Raw genomic sequence first — 18263 nt, 5'->3', positions numbered from 1 at the left:
AAATATTTCAACATGAAGTGATGGCACTGCTCTCTGCTCCATTGTAGGCATGTGCTTCCCACACTAACTTGTTTTCCTCTGAATTTGCTGCACTGTATTCCCTCAGCTCCTTGTTACTTTGATTTTGTTATCAAACTTTCCAATAAAGATGGTTTTGGTGGCTGACGTCTACCTGGCAGAGAATGAATGCCAACTCTCGGGCACTTTGTCCTATCTCCCCCTGGATTATGGATTATTATTGAACATGGAGCTGTATTTTCCAGGACTGTCACTAACTTTATCTCCTCTGGAGATGTCTCCTTCACAGCATCCCATCTCCACAGTTCGCAGCCCTGCAAATTTCAGCAAGGTAAGGGTTGCCACAGAAGTCAACAAGAACTTCATCGATTTATTGGTTTAGAATTTTTTTGTAATTTAAATGAGTAATTAATAGAAATGACCATTAAGAAATGCCAAGCAGCAAAACTTAATAAAGCCAATTTTCTTAAGAAGCAAAACGTGAGTGAGAAAAACAGCCCCAATTCATGATCACTTGGGAAAGGGCAGGTGACATGCGCTGAGGAAAGGAGTTAGGTTTAACGAACACTAGTCTTGGTGGAGCAAGCTGAGAGCTAACCTCAGTAATATTCACATGAAAGTGAGTATCAGAAGTGAGCTGACTTTCAGCCTGTGGTTTATCCTTCTGGTCAATGCACCTCACTCTCTTCTCCAGCCCAGTCTCTGTTTACTCCTACCATTTTCTCTCCCCTCCCTCCTTTCTATCTCAACTTTTCTCAACCACTACCTCCTTTCTCTGTCTCTCTTCTGAGCTGGAATTCCCAGTCTGCCACAAGTATGGGAGGAGAGTTTAAGCTGAACATTGTTTAATTGGTGATTCCATGGCTGTTTACTGGCCAAAAAGGAATACTGTCAGGTTGACCAATCAAGGCAGTGAAATATTAATCAGTGCCAGTAGTTGGGAAAGAGATTAGCAGGAGTCCCCTGATGCTCTGACTATATGCCCTTTGCCCCTCTTAATTGCCATCATAGTCCGGCTCTCATTTTCCATCCACCATCTGACTCTCATTGCTTTCTCCCTGTGATGCAACTCTCATTTCCTACCTGTTCCTCCAACCCACCCCCAGCTCAGTACCCTCTTCCTGCTTTCTCCCCACTCCCTTTGATCCCTTTGGACCCCTAAGAACTTTATCCAATTCCTTGAGAACACACAATGTTTTGGTTTCAACTGCTTTGTGGTAGAGAATTCCACAGGTTATCCATTCTCTGGGTGAAGATATTTCTCCTCATCTCAGTCCTAAAAGCCTACCCCCATATCCTTAGACTGTGACATCTAGATCTAGAATCCTCTGTCATTGGGAACAGTTGTGAATGTTTCCTAGTTACCAACTCTGTTTCCTGTCCCTGCTAACAGGCTGAAAATAAATCCGTCTGCTAGCATTCTTGATGAATGAAGCTTCTGACCAGCATTCATAGCATTATGAAGGCACCCACTCCCGGCACTCTCCCTTGCCACGCACCTCCCTACTTACCATCCATACCTCTCTACTTACCATCATCCAAGGCTCCAAATGATCTTTCCACATCCAACAGAGATTTACCTGTACTTCCACGCATCTACTCTGTTGCTGTTGGTGTGGTCTCCTCTACATTGGGGAGACAGAATGCCAACTTTCAGAATGTTTCAGAGAACATCACTAAGACACATGCACTAAACAACCCCACCACCCTGTGGCTGAAGACTTCAACTCCCCCTCCCATTCCACTAAGGACATGCAAGTCCTGGGCCGCCTCCACTGCCAACTCTCACCACCTGATGCCTGGAGGAGGAATGCCTCATCTTCCACCTTGGAATCTCCAACCACGTGGGATCAATGTAGATTTCATCAGTTTCTTCATTTTCCCACCCCCCCCCCCCCCACCTTATCCCAGAGCCAACCTTCTAACTCAGCACCGCCCCCTTGAACTGTCCTCCCTGTCCATCTTCTTTCCCACTCATCCGCTCCACCCTCCTTTCTGACCTATCACCATCATGCCCCACCTTCATCTACCTAACACATTCCCAGCAACTCCCTCCACAATTTATCTCTCAACTCCCTTGGGCCACTCCCTCATCCTGATGAAGAAACTTCGATTCTCCTGTTCCTTGGCTGCTGCCAGACCTGCTGTGTTTTCCCAGCACCACACTCTTTGACTCTGATCTCCAGCATCTGCAGTGCTCACTTTCTCCTAGCATTATGAAGGCTGCCTAGGTTGCCTATTTCCAGTTCTGTAACATTTCCCATCTTCACCCTTCTCTCAGCTCATCTACCTTATTCTTGGCTTTATTAATTCTTCTTTACTACTACAGTGCACTGACTGACTGGTCTTCCTCATTCTCCCCTCTCTAAACTATGTGCCATCTAAAACTTTCTCCAACAAGTCCTTCTCACCTATCAGCCCAGTTAGATTATTACATTCTCTACAGTGTAGAAACAGGCTCTTCGGCCCAACAAGTCCACACAGACCCTCCAAAGATTAACCCACCCAGACCCATTTCCCCCCTCATTAATGCACCTAACACTGGGCAATTTGTGTGTCCAATCCATTTAATCTGCACATCTTTTGGATTGTGGGAGGAAACCCACGCAGACATGGGGAGAATGTGCAAACTCCACACAGACAGTCGCCTGAGGCCAGAATCAAACCTGGATCCCTGCTGCTGTGAGGCAGCAGTGCTAATAATCATTGAGCCATTGTACCACCCGTGTGCTGATGATTGATTTTAAAATTATTAACCTTGTATTAAAATCTCTTCATAGCCCTATCTCTGGCTGGCTCTATAATTCTGGTCATTGAGCAGCCCTAGTTTTAAGTGCTTCACCACTGGTGGCTTTGCATTCACCTTCCTAGCTTCTAAGCTAATTAATTCCCACGCTGAAACTCCCTATCTCTCACCCTTGAAGAGACTCCTTAAAGATGCTACATAAATGTAAGTTGTCATTGAGTTATGATCTCAGTGCATTGTTGCTAACCAAGTGAAGAACTGTTGCTCACTAATTTTCGACTGCTGTGATTCTGAGTGATTAGGATCAGAAATCCCAGTAGCCAGTTCTGCTGCCCATTGATTCCTGTGAGGTAGATGTCTGCAACAAGAAATGAAAATTGACATAATCTCTGCTAATAGTAAAACTGACTCTTTTTAAAACAAAACAAAATAAACTGTGTTCATGGTTCTAAACTGAGGAGAATCTATTCTCTTGAATTAGTTGCAAGTTAATAGAGGTGTATAGAAGAGGCACATGAATGATGAATTAGTAAAATATTGAATATCTCAATATATTAAACATTTTACATCTCTGCACTTCCTGCTCTCAATTTTATTTTTACAGTCTTTAATTTCCATTATAAATTACCACATTATCTATGTTACAATGGACACCTTCCATGTAAACATGCCAAGCTGTCGTTACTCCCTCCCACCAGTGGTGGTTCGACATGACTTCAGTGCTGCTTCTCCCTCCTGCATTATGTAAGGGACTGCTCCTGTTTCACTGACCTGATGCATACACTACTACAAAGAGAATGCCTGCTACACCTGCAAAGTGCACACAGTCCCTTGAACCTACTCTCTCAAGTAATGAGATCATGGTTGATCTGTAGCCTAACTCCATATTCTTCCCTTTGTCACATATCCCTTCATAACTTTACTTACTAAAAATTTATTTTGGATTTAAAACTATCAACTGATCCGGCATCCACTGCCATTTGTGGAAGAGAGTTCCAAACATCTGCTACCCTTTATGTGCAGAAGTCCATCCTGACATTTCTCCTGAATGGTCTGTCCTTAATTCTGATTATGTCCCCCGTTCCAGAATCACCAACCAATGATGGAAATATTTTAACTCCCCCTCTGCCACTACTGCCAGTGATGTGATTCTGTCCTGTTCACATATTTACTGTGCTTATTTGGGGACTACTATACTTTTTACTAGCAGAGCATTTCACAAATGCAGAACTTCCTGCAATATGAACCTGTGTCAGGAGGTGCAGCCCACTACACAATAAAAGTATTTGTATGATTAAAAACTGAGTTGTGCCTTTATGCATTGACTGAGCGACCTCCCTCCCACAACACGACTATCTTCACTTGTGGTCTTGCAACATGTCGAAAGTTTGACTAGTTATGATTAGATTAGATTACTTACAGTGTGGAAACAGGCCCTTCAGCCCAACAAGTCCATACCAACCTGCCGAAGCGCAGCGCAACCCACCCATACCCCTACACCTAACACTACGAGCAATTTAGCATAGCCAATTCACCTGACCTGCACATCTTTGGAGTGTGGGAGGAAACTGGAGCACCCGGAGGAAACCCACGCAGACACGGGGAGAATGTGCAAACTCCACCCAGTCAGTCGCCTGAGGCGGGAATTGAACCTGGGTCTCTGGCGCTGTGAGGCAGCAGTGCTAACTGCTGTGCCATCATGCCGCCCACAGTTATATCGGAAATGTACTTTGGGGGAAAATATTGCTTTGGTCTCATGCCGCAAGTGATTGAGAATTTCTAAACAAGTCCCAGTGATCTGTTGTTGTGGTTCTGTTTGCCGAGCTGGGAATTTGTGTTGCAGACGTTTCGGAATCTGCCGCTTCCGGTTGTCAGTTCCAGCTGTCCGTTGCAGTGGTCGGTATATTGGGTCCAGGTCGATGTGCTTATTGATTGAATCTGGATGAGTGCCATGCCTCTAGGAATTCCCTGGCTGTTCTCTGTTTAGAGAACAGGAAGCGGCAGATTCAAACCACTACAAATGCTGGAGGAAAGATCACAGAAGCGCTTCACAGGAGGCTCCCAAGCACTGAGGATGTCACCTAGACAGGGGACGAAACGTCTGCAACACGAATTCCCAGCTCGGCGAACAGAACCACAACAACGAGCACCTGAGCTCCAAATCTTCTCACAAACTTTGAATCTCAGTGATCTGCCTATCATCTTTGCTGTAAAGACTTTTTGTCAGTTCTTAGAAGAGCCACTGAATGGCATCATTCTCATTCAAATAGAGCATACAGTTTAGTAATAGACTGTTCAGCCCAGTTGACCTTTAAATGTTTGATCCATGCCAGCCTCTTTAAAACCCACTTTATTTCAGCCTATCAGCACAAAATTATTTATTTCTCCCTGGTATATATCCAACTTTCCTTAAACACTTCTGTGCGGTTTTCCTTGTGCACTCCCTATGGTACTGTGCAGTCACCAACCTCTGTCTCATGAAGGTTCTCCTGGGTTCCCTACTGTTAGAAGCAGCCTTTGATGGTTTGTTCTGCAGGGGTCAGCTCTGTGCTAAGTGTCACCTGAATTGATTCAGGAGTCTCACTCTGGGATGACCATCTCTTTGGCATTGGCACAGAGGGAGGCAATGGGGAGACAGAGGGAAAAGCTACACAACTCAATGACCTCTGTTTTCTCTGAGTCCTTTTCTCAGCTAGCTGGGGTTTTCATTTCTGCATGCCTCTTAAATCCCTGTGGGCAGTCAGCCTCCAGAAGTTTTGGCTGTCAGTGACTGTCTCTTGGTTGTCAGTTTTGATGTCTGCCATCTTCAGATCTCTCAAGTATCTTTGTTGTGGAGACTTGGGGAGGGCCTTATTGTGATGCTGTGGGAGTGTCCCTAGCTGTGGGCCAGGGGGCATGGGGTTAAGTCCCACCAGCTCCAGAGATCTGTAATAATATCTCTGAACAGGTTGATTGGGAAAACATCTATCTAGCAGAGGCATAGGTATCCAGGAGGTTATGTCCTAATGGTAAGTACCTCATCTAGAAGATTCTACGATAAATGTCTGTCAGCTGTCTGATGATCACGGCTGACCCAGCACAACAGTTGAGTGCTGATGGAATTAGCACGATCCAGGATTGATCTAAATAGAGACTATTTTACATTTGTAGGTTATAGTTCTAGTCTCCACTCAAGTTTAAAAAAAACCTCTCACTATTGTTTAAAGCACATTTCATAATTTTTTTAGATCTCCATGAGACTTCTGCGCATTCTCTTGTCTAGAGAAAAGAAACCCAGTTAGTTCAGTCTGTCCTGACAGTTTTGCCATCTCAGACATGGTATTATCCTAGTCCATCTCAGAGGGCTAACTGTTAAGAAGCAGTATTGGAAGGCGGTAGTTCATGGTGGGCCAAAGGGCCTGTTCCTGTGCTATACTGTTCTTTATTTGTATCGACATATAACCCCAGTTATGCTCTTTTTCACCCTCTTCCATCGGGCAGAAGATATCAAAGTTTGAAAAAACACAAATGCATTCAAGAGCAGCTTCTTCTCTGCTTTATCAGACTTTTGGACAGACCTCTCAAATGTTAATTCTGATCTCTCTCTGCACCTTCTCTGCAGCTGTAACATTGTACTCTGCACTCTATTCTGCTACCCTGAAGTACTTTGTATGGTCCAATTTGCCTATACAGTATGCAAAGCAACACTTTTCACTGTGTCTGTGTACATATATTGATAGATTGATTTATTGTTGTCATGTGTGCAACGCTTGGATAAAGGGAAAATACTTCGGACGCTGGAAATCTAAAATGCACGGAATACTGGAGAAACTCAGTGGATCTGGCAGCATCTGCGGAGAGAGAAACAGTTAACGTTTCAAGTTGGAGCTGAATGCACTGTATTCAGTACCGTCAAGTTAATGGCCAGCAAATGAGGTCAAGCCATCAGACTGATGCAAGAACGAGTCGCATCGATTTAATATGTCCAAAAATATGCCGCATGTGGATTTTTATGTTTTTACTTTGTGAATACAGTCTAGTCAGTGACTTTATGTAATTTTACTGGTTAATGGGGATCTAACAACTGGGGTTGTCCTTCTTTGCAATTGATATTTAAATATTGTCGCATATAATCAGATTCACTGGGTTATGACAGTCTCTGGTGCGATATCAGTGTGATGAGGTCCCATTCACTAATTGTGAGAAGCACGAATTGCCGTGGAAAATGGCACTCTCTGATCAAGAATTTTTCTACAATGGAGATGAAGCGTTTTGAGTTCATGCATTGAGTTGTAATTATGCTTCGATGAGAATATCTGGAATTGTAATGTAACCCTTCTTTTAGTTTTTCCAGACAGTGTATAATTCATTGTGTTATACCCCAAGGGATACTGTCTGGGATGTCTGTTAAAAATGTCTGCTGCCACTACCCTCGGCCTACACCCTAGCAACCGTTGCTATGATGAAGGCCTAACTAGGCCCAAAAACAGATGCACCGTTTAACCTTGGTGTAGTAACAGACCTGGTATCCTAGCATTTCATTAACTTAAACACTGATTTTTTTTAATGTGGGAGGCTAGACAGAGGAAGTATGTTCTTTTTAACCCTTTGAGTGCTGAATAGAGGAGTTCTATGGTTGCTGACTGGGACTGTCCTGTAGTCAACCTCCATTAAAAATGAATCTGCTGAACAGAGCTGTGAACAAAGTCAGGAGAGAAAAAAATCACAGGCACCAAAATAATATTCTTTGAATATTTAAGGTGACTAGTCTTGCAATTTTGGAGCTTAAATTCCTAGTTGTTTGCAAAGCAGAAATTGAAATTTAAGAAAGTGAATTTTCAACTCTAACCAAGTTGATTGTCACTGTTTACTTAGTGAAGGAGCAAGTGCATGATCTAAACCAAAAAGATGGTGCAAATATCCAAATCTGTTTATCTGCCTATATCTGGCCATGTAAATCACTTTTAAACTATCATTTTAATAACACTACCAGAAGCTTGCTTTTAAATAGCATCTTTAAATAGTAAAACGTCTCAAGGTTCTTCTCAGTAGCATCATCAATATCATTTGACACTGAGCACCCTGATTGCACCATATCTGAGATGTCAAACTATCAGGACAGACCGAACTAGCTGGGTCTCTTTTCTCTCACCAAGCAAATGCTTGGGGTCACCAAATAAAGCAGGATGTTTGATAGGGTGATGAGAATTTTTACTTCTGTGTGGAGACTAGAACTAGGGGGTTTGAGTATAAAACAATCACTAATAGATCAGTGCTGGTGCTGGGTCATCCATTTTCATTGGGTGGATGAGATCCATGTACAGGTATATGCATTTTCTATTAGTACTAATTTACTAATATGTACTAATGGCTTAAGTTTTTTTAAAAATGAAGTCATCTTTGTATATTGATCTTTTTTCTAAAGGTTATGTTGTGGCAATACTATGGCTTTAAGAACTCTATTTTGTCCTTTTGTTTGAAGAAAGGTTGAGATGGGCGCCAAGCGATCTCCTCGAATCCAGTAAACACTTGTGAGGCCTTGAGGTTTTTTAAAAGTTTCATCAATACAAGAGGCCTGAATGGATGGGGTTAACCTCCCACAGAACCAGGATTTTTAGTTTTAAGATTAATTAGATTCCCTACAGTGTGGAAACAGGCCCTTCGGCTCAACCAGTCCACACTGACCCTCCGAAGAGTAACCCACCCAGACCCATTTCCCTCCCACTAATGCAACTGACACTATGGGCAATTTTGCATCGCCAATTCACCTGACTTGCACATCTTTGGACTGTGGGAGGAAACCCACACAGACACAGGGAGAATGTGCAAACTCCACACAAACAGTCACCTGAGGCTGGAATCGAACTTGGGACCCTGGCGCTGTGAGGCAGCAGTGCTAACCACTCAGCCACTATGCCGCCCCAACTTTGGGCAGTTGCTATTGTCTTGAAGCTGGGTGTGGAAACGTTTTTTTGCCTCTGTTACAGCTGGCGTTCTTTTCCTGCTGCTAGAATTACATGTGAATTTGAATTCGAATTAGGGTTTCGATTTAGGTTTTCTTGTCAAGTACTCAAGTATAGGGAAATAGAAGTACAGTAAAAAATGTACAATGTCGCCATTCACTGCACCATCATAGGTACAAAGTAACCAGCTACAAAAACTTAGGTTAAAAAGTAGAAAAATAAAGAAATAAATTAGAAGTTCCAAATCACAGTCATCCTTTAGCCATGAGCCTGGAGTTGCTCATCCTGGACTTTTCCATGCTGAGCCCGATCTTTCTGTCCCTCATGCAGGGCCTGATCTCTCTCCCATGCTGGGCTCAATTGAGACAATCTATTTTATTGAATTTGCCTTTGCTAAGGGTGTATTTATGGGATATTACTTTATTGGAACAGTTAATTAGTAGTAGTTAATATATGTGTTATTTTATTAAACATTTCAGCATGGTGGCTCAGTGGTTAGCAATGCTGTCTCACAGTGCCAGGAACTTGGGTTCAATTCCAGCCTTCGGTAACTGTCGGTGTGGAGTTTGCACATTCTCCCTGTGTCTGCATGGGTTTCCTCCCACAGTCCAACAATGTGCAAGATAGATGGAGTAGGCATGCTAAACTGCCCATATTATTAAGGGATGTGCTGGTTAGGTGGGTTAGCCATGGATCGGGTAGGGGTTGGGTCTGGGTGGGATACTGTTCAGAGGTTCAGTGTGGACTTGTTGGGCCAAATGACCTGCTTCCATTCTGTAGGGATTCTATTTCATTAGAGTTATGATTAAGTTGATTCTGTTCTTTTTATTTTGTCTATATTTTAAATGTAGTGTAGAAATAAAGTTTGTTTGACCAAACAAATTGTGTCTGGAACGCGTTGTCTTACATTTAGCTTTAAAATAAGAAAAAGTTAGTAACAAAGCTATCATAATGTATTTTGAAAGAGTTTGGTCTGCTCCATCACACATTGGGGGCTCTTCTCAGAATCAGAATCTTCAATTCCAGATTGGGTTTAGGATTATTGGATTCACAGTGGTGTTGGTGTTCTCTTTTTAGGTGTTGTATTGGTTGGTTAAATAGTGTGTAACTTGTGTAGTAATAGTTGTTTCAATCACTAAGAGATTCCTGGGGATAGAAGAAGTCACTTTGGAAGTTTTACAGAAAGTGAGCCAGGCAAAGCTTTCGGAGTTGGCAGACCAGAGCTGGAGTTGAGCTTGCCTTTGCGCAAAAAGGGGAGGTAATTGTAGCAACAGCTCAACATTTACAATTACCAGAAATACCATCGGAATTGCTGTGGTTCTGTTCGCCAAGCTGGAAGTTTTTGTTGCAAAAGTTTCGTCCCCTGTCTAGGTGACATCCTCCGTGCTTGGGAGCCTCCTGTGAAGCGCTTCTGTGGTGTTTCCTCCGGCATTTATAGTGGCCTGTCCCTGCCGCTTCCGGTTGTCAGTTTCAGCTGTCCGCTGTAGTGGCCGGTATATTCGACTGGGACAACACTACCATTATAAGGCAAGCCAAACAAAGAACAGCCAGGGAAATCCTAGCAGCATGGCACTCATGGTGGTTGCTTTCATAGTTCAGGATTTGGTCTGTGTGTGTGGCTTTCCTGTAAACCTTTGTGGTGAATTCTCCGTTTGGTGTTCTCTGTACCCTCACGTCTAGGAATGGGAGTTGGTTGTCCTTTTCTTCCTCTCTCGTGAATCGGATTCCTGTGGGTGTGGCGTTGATGATCCGGTGTGTTTTCTCTATTTCCGTGTTTTTAATGATTACAAACGTGTCATCGACATATCTGACCCAGAGTTTGGGTTGAATTTGTGGTAAGACTGTTTGTTCTAACCTTTGCATTACTGCTTCTGCTATGAGTCCGGAGATCGGTGAGCCCATGGGTGTTCCGTTGATTTGTTCGTATATCTGGTTGTTGAATGTGAAGTGTGTTGTGAGGCACAAGTCCAGTTTAAGTATGCCGTCTTTGTTGATGGGTTCAACGTCCTGTTGTCTGTTATGTCTGTTCAGCAGGTTGGCTATTGTTTCTCTGGCTAGGGCTTTGTCAATACACGTGAACAGTGCCGTTAGTCGAATGAGACCATGGTTTCTTCCTTGTCTATGTGTATGAATTTGACTGGGACAACACTACCATTATAGGGCAAGCGAAACAAAGAACAGCCAGGGAATTCCTAGAAGCATGGCACTCATCCACAAACTCCATCAACAAACACATAGACCTGGACCCAATATACTGGCCACTACAGCGGACAGCTGAAACTGACAACCGGAAGCGGCAGGGATAGGCCACTATAAATGCCGGAGGAAACACCACAGAAGCGCTTCACAGGATGCTCCCAAGCACTGAGGATGTCACCTAGACAGGGGACGAAATGTTTGCAACAAAAACTTCCAGCTCGGCGAACAGAACCACAGCAATGAGCACCCGAGCTACAAATCTTCTCACAAACTTTGAATACCATCGGAATCTTTGGAAATGGCTAAAATTCAGTTGCAAATGAAGCAGCTTGAACATGAAAAGGAAATGAAACAGTTTGAATTACAGTTGAAAGCAGAAAGAAAGAATAGCTCTAGCAGAGGGAAATGGAAAGAATAGCCCTGAAATAAAAAACAGAAAAGGAATGGAAGACCCTAACAGAAGAAAAGGAGGAAGCAAGTGTTTTTGAATTTGAGGTTGTATTTGAAAACTCAAAAGTTGATTTAAAATGGTGGAGATAGTGGTGAATTTCACCGAAGATCCTTAGACAGCACCTTCCAAACCCACGACCACTTCCAGCTAGAAGGACAAGGGCAGCAGGTACTTGGAAACACCACTTCCTGCAAGTTCCCCTCCAAGCCACTCACCACCCAGACTTGGGAATAGGTCACCTGGAATTTCTTCCTTACAGGCATTGTGGATCAACCTACAGCAAGTGGACTGCAGCGATTCAAGAAGGCAGCTCACCACCACCTTCTCAAGGGCACATAGGATGGGCTATCAATGCTGGCCAGTCAGCAATCCCCAAGTCTCTCAAATGAATAAAAAAAGGTAGGAGTAGTGATGAGGATAGTGCTGGAGACCAATATCATCATAGCCACCCAGACCTGTTTAAATACGTTCAAGCTTTGCCAAAGTTTGACGACAAGGGGGTAGAAGCCTTTTTCATTTCATTTGAGAAAGTGGCAAAACAAATGAGCTGGCTGGCGACCATGTGATTCAAACAGAGTTGGAAGGTAGGGCTCGTGAGGTATTTGCTTCACTATCAGAGGAGGTATCTGGGGAGTATGATGTGGTGAAAAAAGCCATTTAAAATGCATACAATCTACTACCAAGAAGCCTATAGACATCGTATTAGGAATCTAAGGAAGAAACCTGGTCAACTGTACATAGTTTGAAAGAATCAAACAATAATTTTATGCGGTGGATAAGGGCATTGAAAATAGATCAAACATTAGAGGGGGAAAATTCAATTTCTGAAGTAGTGAGAACTTGTGGAAGAACAGAGAGTTAAAACTGCCAGGTTAGCAGCAGAAATGACTGATGATTGAGTTGGTTCATGAATCAAAGTTTGGCATCTGACATCAATTTCAATCTGTGAGGGATGAAAATTGGGGAAAAGAAAAATCCTCAGATGGTAAGGGATAATGAGATTTCATTGAAGATAGTAAAGATTGTTTACCAAAAAAAGGAAACCCATGATGGGGAAAGAGAAGTAAAAAAAAAGCTCAGGAGTTTTCATTATAATAAAGTAGGCCACATGAAGTCACAGTGTCGGTGGTTTAGAAAAAGCACTGGGAAGATAGATTTTTCCTGACTGTGCTAATAAGGAATCATTGGAAATAGCTAAAATTCAAGTGCATAGCCACGGGTGGAAACAGGAGGAGAAATCGAAGAATAGAGATAGTTTCTGATAATTAAAACTTCACTATGTTGGAACAAATGGTTGAGAAAAAAACAAGAACAGGTGGAGGGCTGAATTTTGCTGAATTACAACAGAAAGATGAAAAGCTAAATCACTCATGTCAAAAAGCATACACAGAAGAAGAATTTGAGCGTATCCCAGAATGTTACTATCTTAAAAATGACATCTTAATAAGGATATAGAGACCATCTCACATTCAGACAGATAAAAAATGGGCAGACGTTCATCAAGTTGTATTACAAATGGGTTTTAGGAAGGTGGTGTTGCGGGTAGCAAATGAATTACCAGTAGGAGGTTGGGAAAATTCAAGCTAGAATAGAAGAAAAACATATTTATTGGTCTGGATTGCATACGGATGTGGTTGACTTTTGCTGGACATGTCATACATGTCGGGTAATTGGAAAATCTCAAGCGGTGATAAAATCAGCACCCTTAATCCCCATTCCTGCATTTGAGGGAGCTTTTATGCAGGACTCCCAACATAAAGCAAAATGTGGGAATGCTATTAGTTGACCAGAATGGATGTGTCCACTAGATTTCCAGAGGTCATTCCATTACATAGTATCACGGCTAAAAGGATTGTAGAAGAGTTACTCAAATTTTTACAGGATATGGGCCACGCACAGAAAAACAATCAATCAAGGGTCAAATTTTACATCAAAATTATTTGAGAATTTATGGATACTTTAGAAATAAAATAATTCAAATCCACTGTGTACCATCCATAATCTCAGGAAACATTAGAATGATGGGATCAAACTTTAAAGACCATGTTGAGGACTTAACAGTCAACAATATCCAGAGGTGTGAGATAATGGAATTCCATTTGCACTGTTTGCAATTAGGGATGCACCTAATGAATCCACTAAACTCACAATTTGAATTAGTTTTTAGGCACAAGTTAAGAGGACCACTGAAATTAAGGAGAAATTGGTGAGTCAGAGTTCAGAGACCACATATTTGGACTGTGTCAAATTTTAGGGAAAGATAAACTACAGCGGGTGAGTTGGCCGGATAGCATTTGAAAGTAACACAGCATGTGATGAAACAGGAAGCAGACAAGTCAAAATTTTGTAATTTTGCTAATTGAGGTAAGGGGTTAATGTTACTCTGTGATAGGTCAACCTTTAAAAGCAGGAAGTTTAGTGAGGTGACTTATTTGATAAAAATACTAGATATAAAGAAATGAGTGAGTCATGTGAATATGCTCAAAAGGCATTTGATTGGGAAGGGAAGCAAAATGCGATTCTGGATTGGACATTATTCAAATTAAATAAAGAAGTTATCAAATTGAGTTTTCTTCCAGAGGGAATGCTTGCATGCTTAGAGTCAATGTAATGTGTATGTGTTTCACTGTGCTAACAGTGGAAGGCGAAAGATTTTTAAAAATTAAAACATCTTTGTATATTTCTTTTTGGGGGAGGGGGGCCAGTGTGATGATACTATGGCTTTAAGAGGTCTATTTTGTCCTATTTCTTAAGGTTTAGACAGAGCTACCAAGTGGTCTGGGTGTCAGGGTGTTTCTTTTTAGAAAAGTTGGAACAATAGAAGCAGCCTGAATGAGTGGGGTCAAGCTCCCACAGAACCAGGTTTTCACTTTTTGGCTTTCTGCAGTTGTTGGGGTCTTGTAGCTGGATGTGGAGACTCTCATTCTTGTCTCTGTTCTAGCCAAAAGTTGGGGTTCTCTTCTGGCTGCTAGAATTGTATGTGAGACAATCTATTTTATTGAATTTGCCATTGCCAAGGGTGTGTTTCTGAGATGTTAAAATATTGGAACAGTTCATTAATAGCAGTTTATATATTATTTTGTTTAGCATTCTAATAGAGTTAAAGCTAAGCCAGTTCTTCTATTTTGTTTTTATTTTGTCTGTACTTTAACATAAAAATAAAACAAAGTATGTTTTGCTTAAAGTTGAGTAGTTTGACCAATCAAATTGTATCTGCAACACACAATGCCTTACACTTGCCTTTAAAATAAGAAAAAGTTAGGATCTAGATGATCGTATTAATATATTTTGATGGAGTTGGTCTGGTCCATCACAATAAAATCATGAGGGGCATGCATAGGATGAATCGGCCAAGGTTGTCTACCTAGGGTGGTTGGGGGTCCAAAACCAGAGGGCATAGGTGAGAGGGGAAAGATTTAATAGGGACCTAAGGGGTAACTTTTTTACCCAGAGGTTGTATGGAATGAGCTGCCAGAGGAAGTGATGGAGGCTGGTACAATTACAACATTTAAAAGGCATCTGGATGGGTATATGGATGGGAAGACCAAATGCTGACAAATGGGACTAGGTCAGAATATGATGTCTGTGTGGATGAGTTGGACCAAAGGGTTTGTTTCTATGATGTGTAACTCTGAGTTACAGGATAGGGGCCAATGCATGGCAATGCACATGGATGAATGAGACTTGTCTGAGTTACAATTAACATTCCTGTGAACACCTTGATAATTTGCTAAATTAAGAAACAGAGGTCAGTTAGCTAAGTTAGCTGGATGGCTGGCTAGCAATGCAGGTTAACATTATCAGCGTAGGTTCAGTTCCATTCTTGGCTGAAACTGCCTTGAAGGACTCTCCTCCAGAACCTCTCCCCTTGTTTGAGGTGACCCTCAGGTTAAATTGCCACGAGTCATCTCTCTGAGAGCACAGCCCAGAAAAGCAACTCCATGTCAAGATATGCAATGTTGTCCTATTGAACAGTCCCAACAGTAACCCCTAGAGGTCATGTGTAATCTGATTCTTGCTGTCCTTGAGAAGATGGGTGAAAGTGCTCTTACACCGGGAGAGATCACTAGCACCAATGAAAGGATGATAGTATATCAAAGTTTGAAAAGTGAGTGATTTGGAAAGGAGCTCAAATGTTCCCATGCATGCTTTACCCTCAATGGTGGAGGTTGTGTGTTTGGGATGTGCTGCTACAGAACAAGGTCACATTCAGAAAGGAACCTGATATCGTAAGCCTAGCCAGTAATACTGTAAAGGAATAAGTGAATGCTGGAGAAACTCAGCAGATCTGGCAACATCTGTGGAGAGAGAAGCAGGGCTAATGTTAGCGAGTTTTGAGATTTGTAGCTCAGATTGAGGTTCTGGATGTAGGTTTGCTCACTGAGCTGGAAGGTTCATTCGAAAACGAACCTTCCAGTTCAGCGAGCAAACCTACATCCATGGAGTTAATCTTTCAGACCAATGATCTTTTCATCAGAATAGATCATCAACCTTGAATGCTAACTCAGTTTCTTGCCCAAAAGATGCTGCCTGACTTGCTGAGTGTTCTGCACATTTTCTATTTTTACTTCTCATTTGCAGCAGCCACTGAATTGTTGTATGGTTTGCCAGTGGGATGGTCAACTCTGGCCTACCATACTTTGTCGTTTGCCGATCTTGCCATCCATGCTGAGCCTACATTAATTTCCAAGCTCTTTCAACACATCTGCTTATTTATACTTCAAATGTCATAATGTTCAGGGATATGGGACAAGTGCAGGAACTTGGGACTCGTGCACCTTTAGTGGTAGTGTTTGTCGGTACAGACTTGATGAGCTTTACGGCCTTTTCTGCACTCTGTGGACTCTATGAATCTGTAAAATGTGGAAGTTAGGGGAAACAAAACCTGCTCTCACAACATGAAAACATGGCATAATGTTAAAGCCATGCCTGTTCTTACATACCCCTCATTAGATTCACCTTACCATCCACCTTTCATTTTCACCCTTGGTACTGCCTGAAAATTTTTAGTTTCTCAGTGTTTTAGTTCAAAAATAAAAAAGTGATATTAAAACTATGTCGACAACCATTCATTTGCACCTTAGGTGAGTTTGCTTTTGAGTGAAAGAGTTAAAATTGTCTGAAAATGTTGCCAGCAATCTAATTAATTTGCAAGAACAGTCGTCCTTCCATGTGTGTGTAAGCGACTAGACTATTGTGTTGCTTTAAATCAACATCTTGCATTGAACAACACCCCTTTATAAATCATCAGAGCACCCCAGACACTCTCACGGTCTTAGAGTCTCTAGACTGCCCATCACTGCTCAATATTCTACATGACTTCCTTACGTCACAACCTGTTCATCATCCTGTCAGTATAGCACCCCCCCAGCTGCTCACAAAAGGCACTGGGTGAGTTGGCAATCAAATTATAATAGGGGGGATTTTTTAGTTGTTGGTTTTTATTCTCCAATGTATAAGAGTTTAACATCTTCAACCCTGTGATTCCCCTTCCCTACTCTCCCACACTGCCAACTCACCCAAAAATTATTTTACTGTTGTAAATAATGCCAGTAAATACTTTGTCAGTGTTACCACTAACCTGCCACATCGCCGATCTTCTCTCTTTATCTCCTGAAGAACTAATTGCAAAAGGTGCACTGAGAATCCTGTCCTTTAACCAGCTGGCCATTTTTATCACATAACTCAAGCATTTTCTGTAGCTTATTTGACTGCAGTTGGCACCATAGTCAGTCCATTACCCTCCTGAGTTCAAACCAAGCTTTATGCAATTGTGTGAGGATGCGGTGGAGTGTGAGGTCACTGGACAGATGTGTTATCAAATTGTTCAGATGTGTTATTACACACCTGTGGAGCAGGTGAGCTGTGGGATGGGCTTCAGCTCAGAGGTAGGGACACTACCACTGCACCACAAGGATCCTCCACTAACAGTTTTCACCTTCATTCAGGAAGCTCAGCTGAAGACAAATTATAATAAAAAACTTGTAACAAATTTTATCGAAAGCCCATTGATGCAGAGTCTGTTTTCTTTCTTTTGGTTGAGTAATGGTACAGTTGCATTTGTTGACCGTCCCTTGTTGGTCTAGGGGCAAGTGTGGGACTGGAGTTACATATGGACAAGGGGAAAGAGGCAGATTTCGAGACTTTGAGAAGAATTCTTGTGGTCAGTTCAGAAGTTCGCTGTGATTGGATATGAATCCTGTTCTGAGGAAAGGTCACCTGGACCCGAAACGTTGACTCTGATTTCACTTCTGGATGCTGCCAGACCTGCTGTTTCCAGCAACTTTTGTTTTTGTTTATGAATTCAGGATCTATTCCAGCCCAGTATTTACACAAAAGTTGGTAGCGGTTTGGAACACTCTTCTACAAATGGTGGTGCATGCTGGGGGTCAGTTGATGATTTTAAATCTGAAATGGAACTTTTTTGTTAATCAAATGTATTAAGGGATATGGACCAAAGGCAGGGATACAGAGTTAGGCCACAGGTCAGCCATGATCTCATTGAATGGTGGAACAGGCTTAAGGGGCTGAATGGTCTACTCCTGTATGTTAAGGAATATGTCTGAGATGGATGTAGAAACATCATTTTAAAAAGTACATTTTATTGTAGCTCAGTGGCCTACCACACTAGTGAAAAGCATATAGCGTTTTTAACATTGTAAAACTTTCTGAGGAGCTTCATGGGAATAATACCAAATTGAATTGGAAACCAAGCTATACAAAGTGGCACCAAACCAAGTGATCAAACACTTGGTCAAAGTAAGAGGATCCGAAATAAGAAATGAGAGAGAGGGACCGAGGAGGAATTAGTGAACATACTCCATGGTTTTAGTGCCCAGACAGCTGAAGGCACAGAGTTGATGAAATTCTGAAATGTACAAGAGATCAGAACTGAAGGAGCACAGGG

This window comes from Chiloscyllium plagiosum, chromosome 31 (assembly GCF_004010195.1).
Source record: "Chiloscyllium plagiosum isolate BGI_BamShark_2017 chromosome 31, ASM401019v2, whole genome shotgun sequence".
In the NCBI taxonomy this organism is placed as follows: domain Eukaryota; kingdom Metazoa; phylum Chordata; class Chondrichthyes; order Orectolobiformes; family Hemiscylliidae; genus Chiloscyllium; species Chiloscyllium plagiosum.
This window is presented reverse-complemented; position numbering follows the sequence as displayed.